At 45.9% G+C, this 6,291-nt stretch overlaps 1 long non-coding RNA gene across 1 annotated transcript in view; it reads right to left on the bottom strand.

The window, feature by feature from the left end:
- Positions 1–1,077: 1,077 nt before the first annotated feature.
- Positions 1,078–6,291, bottom strand: part of Gm39354 — a 6,446-nt gene continuing 1,232 nt past the window's right edge. Inside the window, exons 2-3 of the long non-coding RNA XR_870835.2 lie at positions 2,368–2,423; positions 1,078–1,788 (exon numbers count right to left, since the gene is read on the bottom strand). This is a non-coding gene — a long non-coding RNA (predicted gene, 39354). The remainder of the gene's footprint in view (positions 1,789–2,367; positions 2,424–6,291) is intronic.

The raw sequence follows: 6,291 nt of genomic DNA, 5'->3' as shown, positions 1-6,291 counted from the left end.
GCTATGTCCCTGTGGCTCTCCAATTCCGTTTCTGCCAGAGCATATGAAAAAGCAGAGAGCTAATTATATGCTAGTAATTACCTGAAAATTATATGTTTATTGGCTTTCCACTAGCAGATACTACTATTTTTGAACTCTTCATTGTTCTGCTCAGTGACAGGAGTCACACTGTCTCTATTCCAAATGTTCCCTCCTATCTCATGATTAGCAGACTCTTCAAATGGGGCCACAGCATGGAGAACCTCCTGAGTAGGAGAGAGAGGGAGGGAGTGACTCAGTCCACACAGGAGGCACCGGAAGCCTCCCTTACCCACAGACACCTCACTCCTGTTTTATAATAAAGTGTTCATCATCCTCCTGCCTAAGAGCTGTGCATTCCTATCTCTGCCCTTGGGTTCTGGGGAGAGTGTCCAACAGGAAGGCCTCCATCCACTACCGGATATTTTTATATACCCTTCAATTATGTGCCTTGGTTAATTGTCCTTTCCACCAGCTCTTATGACATAGGGAGTCTTGCCTGTAATTATAGTGATGAAATATTTCTAGGAGCTTTTAAAAGGCTAGCCTAAACTGGGTCATAATGGGGAGATCGGGGGTCAGGGTACAAGGGTCAGTGTTGGATTCCCTGTGACGAACTGCTCTCCCAAACCTCCTGCCATGTGAAGACCCTGTCCCAAACAACCACTGCTGGGCACCTCTTCCTGCTGTTACTATTGATAGTAGTTGTGCTGGGGAGAAGGCAAGCTTGCCTTGCAACACAAGGACCCGAGTTCAACTTCTAGAACCCATGTTTTTTAAAAGGCCAACTATGGTGGCAGGTAATTGCAATTCCAGCACTGAAGAGGCAGAGACAGATAAATCCATGGGAGTCACTGTTACTGCCACTGGATAGTCTGCTTGGTGAGTTCCAGGCCAGAAAGGGACCCTGTCAGAAAAAAAAAAAAAACAACCAACCAGGGATAGCATCTGGGCAGCAGCATTCAGGGATGATCTGTGGTCTCTGCAGGTACATGCACATATGCATGCTTACACACAAGTGCACACATACATGCATATACATATACATACATGAACACATATGTGTACACACACAAACACATACATGTACACACACACACACACACACACACACACACACACACACACACACGAGGAACAGCGTCTGTGGAACACTTTATAATGAAGGCCATCAACTCCTTTTCCAAGAAGCTCCTTACTTCTGCAGGTGACCAGGCCATACTCACCTCACTGTTTCAGCACATGTCCCTACACCATCAGAAGTGTGACAGTCACACTGGCTGCAGTCCTGTTTATGGTTCCACTGGTACAGAAGGGACAGCTTACAGGGCTTGAAGCTCCTCCATGTTTTATTCACAGGAGGGCAGGACACGGTTGTGTAGAGCCCAGTCTGAACCCAGACTAGGATGTGACTATTGCTTCTTTGTAGTTCAGGTGCTCCCACCGTGGGCCCCCCCAAGCCCCAGATAGCTGAGTTAACGTCAGGATTGAAACCAGAATCCAGGTCTTTGGTTATTCTTCCCACTTATTTCCCACCACACCTGTGGTAGGAGGCCTGCTCCTTGGTGATGACTAACTTCCCATAAGAACTGTACTGGCTGCTCAGAGTCACGGGTCATGGGTCCCTGCCTGTGTAGAAATGGCTTACCTGGAAGGAGCGATGTGATCTTCCAGGTCGTGGAAAGGAATATGGGGGACACCATGCGCCCAACCTCAGGTTAACTTGACCTGGATCCTCCAAGGCCCTCAATTTTGGGCATCACCCAAATCCTAGTGAAGAAATTTCAGATTAGCCTTTTTTTATTTCTCTGAAAAGACAATGTCAGGTCTGTCCAAAGCTGAGTCCGCTCACTGTCTAGCTCTATCATGGGACACAGTGTCACCCACATTTTCTCAACCCAAGAGCTGGCTTCAGAGTTTGTTCGAGATAGGCTCCTTTGTGTCCAAGGCTGGTCTTGCACTTGCTTGTATCATCAGAGATGACCTTGAACTCCTGCTCTTTCTCTCTACTCCTGAACGCTAGGATCATAGATGTGAGCCACCACATCAGGTTTAGGTGGTGCTGGGGATGAAAGCCAAGGCTTCAAGAATGCTAGGCGAGCACTCTACCAGCTAAGCCACATCCAGAGCCTCAGTTTCAAAATGATGACTGTGCATTTGTACAATTAGGAGAGTAACATTTAAGGCCTGGGCAACTGAGTAAGGAAAACAAGAATCCCAACAGGACGGAGGGAGAATGTTCTAAAAACAGAAGGGGTCTGACAGCTGCCTCAGTGGTTAGGAGCACCAACTCCTTTTATAGAGGACCCAAGTGGAGTTCTTAGCACCTGTGTGACAGTTCACACCCACCTATGACTCCAGTTCTAGGGGATGCAGCACCTTCTTCTTCTTGCTTCTCTGGGCTCCTGCGTGCACATGGTACACATAAACTCATGCAGGCATACACATAAAAATAATAAGTAAAGCAATGCATCTTTCAAGGCAGAAGGAGGAAGGAGGAACAGATCTCAAGCCCAAAGCAGCTGATAACACACAGTACTGAGGCGAGGACAATTAGAAAAAGCTTTTCTTCTTCCATGGGGACTTGTCAGAGTTGATGCAAACATAGATGCTTACTGGAGCAATCCTAATAACATAAATGAATGACTCAGCCTGAGTGTACAGCAACAGGGAGTAGTGGGGACTGTGGCTAATTGAGAACGAGCCTAAAGGAGTTCAAACTCCCGTTTTAAAACCAGCATTGGCCAAATGGGAGGTGTTTGCAAGCTTTATTTGGTTTTAAGGCTTTAAACTAGAAATTTGGCCAATTGGATAGGTATGTGTGTGTCTGACTTAAACATTATCTACTAGAGATGGGGGCTAGGCTCAGTGGTAGAGGAGTTGCCTAGCATTGAGAGGCTCTGGATCTGACAATTGTGCATACCCATATACACACAATACATACTCATACACACTCATGTACATATACATACAACACACACACACACACATATTCAGATACACACAATACACACATACTCACACAAGATATACATATATAATATATACACATGCACACATAATACACAGACACAGTATACCCATACACACATGTATAAACACACACACACACACACACACACACACACACACACACTCTGCTGGTTAATCATAAAAATGAAGAGCCACCTAAGGGCTGGGGATGTATCTTAGCAGTAGAGCATTTCCTAACTCACTTCTCAGTGCTTCAGGTAAAGGGAAGCATACCTAAATATTCATAGGTTAATGTGGGACACAGCTACACGTCCCATCTGGTCGTCTCACCTGCTCTCTGGACATCATTCCAAATAAACAATTCTAACTTCAAGAATGGTATTGCTGTGGCTGGAGAGATGGATGGCTCAGTGTTTAAGAGCACCAGCTGCTCTTCCAGAGGACCTGGGTTCAGTGCCCCAGCACCCACATGGCAGCTCATAACCATCTGCGACTCTAGTTCCAGAGGATCCAATACTCTCCTCCGGCTTCAACCTGTCATGGTGACACAGTAGGAAGACTTCCAGGCAGGGAAGAAAATCAAAAGAGATGGCTCAGCCGGGCGTGGTGGCGCATGCCTTTAATCCCAGCACTTGGGAGGCAGAGGCAGGTGGATTTCTGAGTTCAAAGCCTGCCTGGTCTACAAAGTGAGTTCTAGGACAGCCAGAGCTTAAAAAGAGAGAGAGAGAGAGAGAGAGAGAGATGGCTCATCAGTTAGGAGTGGGTACTGCTTTTGGAGAAGATTGGCATTCAATTCCAGCACCCTGTTAAGTGGCTCACAACTGCTGGTTCCAGAGGACTTAATTCTGGCCTTCTTGACACCCGTACTCACATGCATGTAGCTACCACATTCAGACAAACACACATATAAAATATAAAAATAATAAAAATAAATAATTTTTTTAAATGGTGAGTGTAGTAGTCAGGTCTGTAATCCAAACACTTGAGAAATGGTAGAATCGAGGAGATTCAGTTAACCTTGGCTACATACTGAGTTCAGTTCATGGCCAGCCTGGGCTACACGTGACCATAAAGTGGGGTGTGTGTGGAGAAAGTCGGAGAAGAAGGAGTTAACAATGTAAACAAATAAGAATGATTGCAGAGTATGAGACAAGACAGTTCCAGGTGAGATCAAACCCCGCCTTTGAAAACTCGGGCCATCTTGAGAGTAGAGAGGTTTGCAAGGCAGATTGGTAGCACAACGTATAAAGAGGAAGCTTCACAAAGGAGCAGGGAGCTGGGACACAGAGTGAGGAACTGGCAGGGCCCCAAGTAGGACTGAGTTGTGCAATGGAGAACCCTGGGGAGGGTTTCACTTCTTGGTCCACACCCTCAAACTCTTTGAGAAAAATCGCATTTCATACGCAAGCTTTAAATGCTTTTCAGTGCTGCACAGAGCCCCCGCCCCTGCCCCCTCCTCCCGAGCCGAGCGTCTAGTTTTGGCTCCAAAGATGCTGCAGAGAGGGACAGGATGGGTGGAAAAGTGAACAGCTGCTGCTCCGGCCTAAGGAAATGAGCTTGCTCTCAAAGTGTCTCTGAGGTGGATCCAGGTGGTTTCAGAAAGTATCAGGGAAGAGCATGGGGTGCTGGAGGGCCCCCTTCGCACTGGAGGACTGTGATCCCACAGGGGAAGCCGCTGAGGAGTGGGCTGGGCCTCAGGCTTCCTAATCCTCAAAAGGAGCTGTTGGTTATAAACAGGGCAATTACCCACAGGAGGTCGATGACTCAGCTCAATGGACTGTAAAATGCTCAGAAAAATAGCTCCCCATAAATGCAAAAATATTACTAGGAGCACTTTCCCCCAAAAAAACATCTTCCATCCTCCTGGGGCACTGCCTGTAAGGGCTGGCTGGACTGATTTGCGCCCTAAGATGAAGCTCACCTGGCCTGCGGAGCAGGTGTTCTGGTCCGGCCTCAGACCCTTGGAGAAGGCAGCCACCACATTATCTCACCTCTCCCAGAGGACCAACAGTCAGAAGTCCACAGATGAAGGTTCCTGCAGCTCAGAACGAATGGTAGCCTAACCTTCTCTGAGCCTAGGATGAGTCCAAGACTTGGTGTAATCATCTTTTGGCGCTCTAGAAGCTCTAAGTAACTTAAGGCAACTTACAGGGAAGTTTACACGATGCCCCATCATCGGGGCACCGAGCAGGTGCCTGGGATCCCCCATAACTCTGGACTTACACACTGTATCCTATTTTTCCTGTGCATATACAATTAAGATAAAGTTTAATTATACATTAAATAAAAGTAACGGTAAGAAATTGGAAATAATAACTAATGATAAATTAGAATGATGAAATGGTAGACTATAATAACAGCTATTTCTAATTTATGAATTGCTTATCACATGAATTGTCCATTGATTACTTTCTAGCTATGACTGACTGTACTAAAAACATAAACACAGGTCCACGGAAAAGGGGGAGCCCCTGTACTCGGTTGGAAGTGAGAAAAGCTCTGTGGCATTCTCACGCCTTTGTTATACTTTAGATAGAGCCCAGCTAGTCCAGGAAGAGACAAATGAACTGCATACAACTGCCTAGTGTGGGACATAGGACACAGCTGGATGAGAACAGCTGCCCTCAGGTCTACCTGTAAGGTCATGGCAACTGCCAGGATCCCAAAGGTTCAGAGACGACTCCTCCTCCTCCTCCTCCTTCTTTTCTTCCTCTTCTTCCCCTCTCTCCGAATTGCCCTCCACCTGGTCCTCCCAGACCTAGAACCCACATAAAGCCTGACATAGCAGGGTGCATCTGTAATCCCAGCCCAGCTATGATAGGATAGGAAGTAGAGACAGAATTCCCAGCAGCTCTGAGCTAGCTAGCCTAGGATATATGCTAGGATATATGCCAATGAATAACAAGAGACTCTGATTCAAGCAAGATGCAGGAAAGATAAGAACTAGCCTGGAGATTGTCCTCTGACTTCCACACGTGTACCATGGCATACAGGAATTGACAGGAGTACACATAAGTAAACACACACACAGTACATACACACACATACACACTGAATACATATACACACACAGAGTAGAAAACATACTCAAACAATTATTTGAGACATACACACATATATGTGTGTATTTATGTACATATATATTATGTGTATATATATATATATATTTATATATCAAAGAGCTTCACCCTTTATAACCATCTCATCATTTATTAAAGATGAAAGCAGATTAGCACATTGATGAGATGGATTACATGATTAGATCCTAGTAGTAGCACTTACCTTTGATCCCAGCACCCG

Source organism: Mus musculus, chromosome 9, assembly GCF_000001635.26.
Source record: "Mus musculus strain C57BL/6J chromosome 9, GRCm38.p6 C57BL/6J".
Taxonomy (NCBI): Eukaryota; Metazoa; Chordata; class Mammalia; order Rodentia; family Muridae; genus Mus; species Mus musculus.
This window is presented reverse-complemented; position numbering and strand designations above follow the sequence as displayed.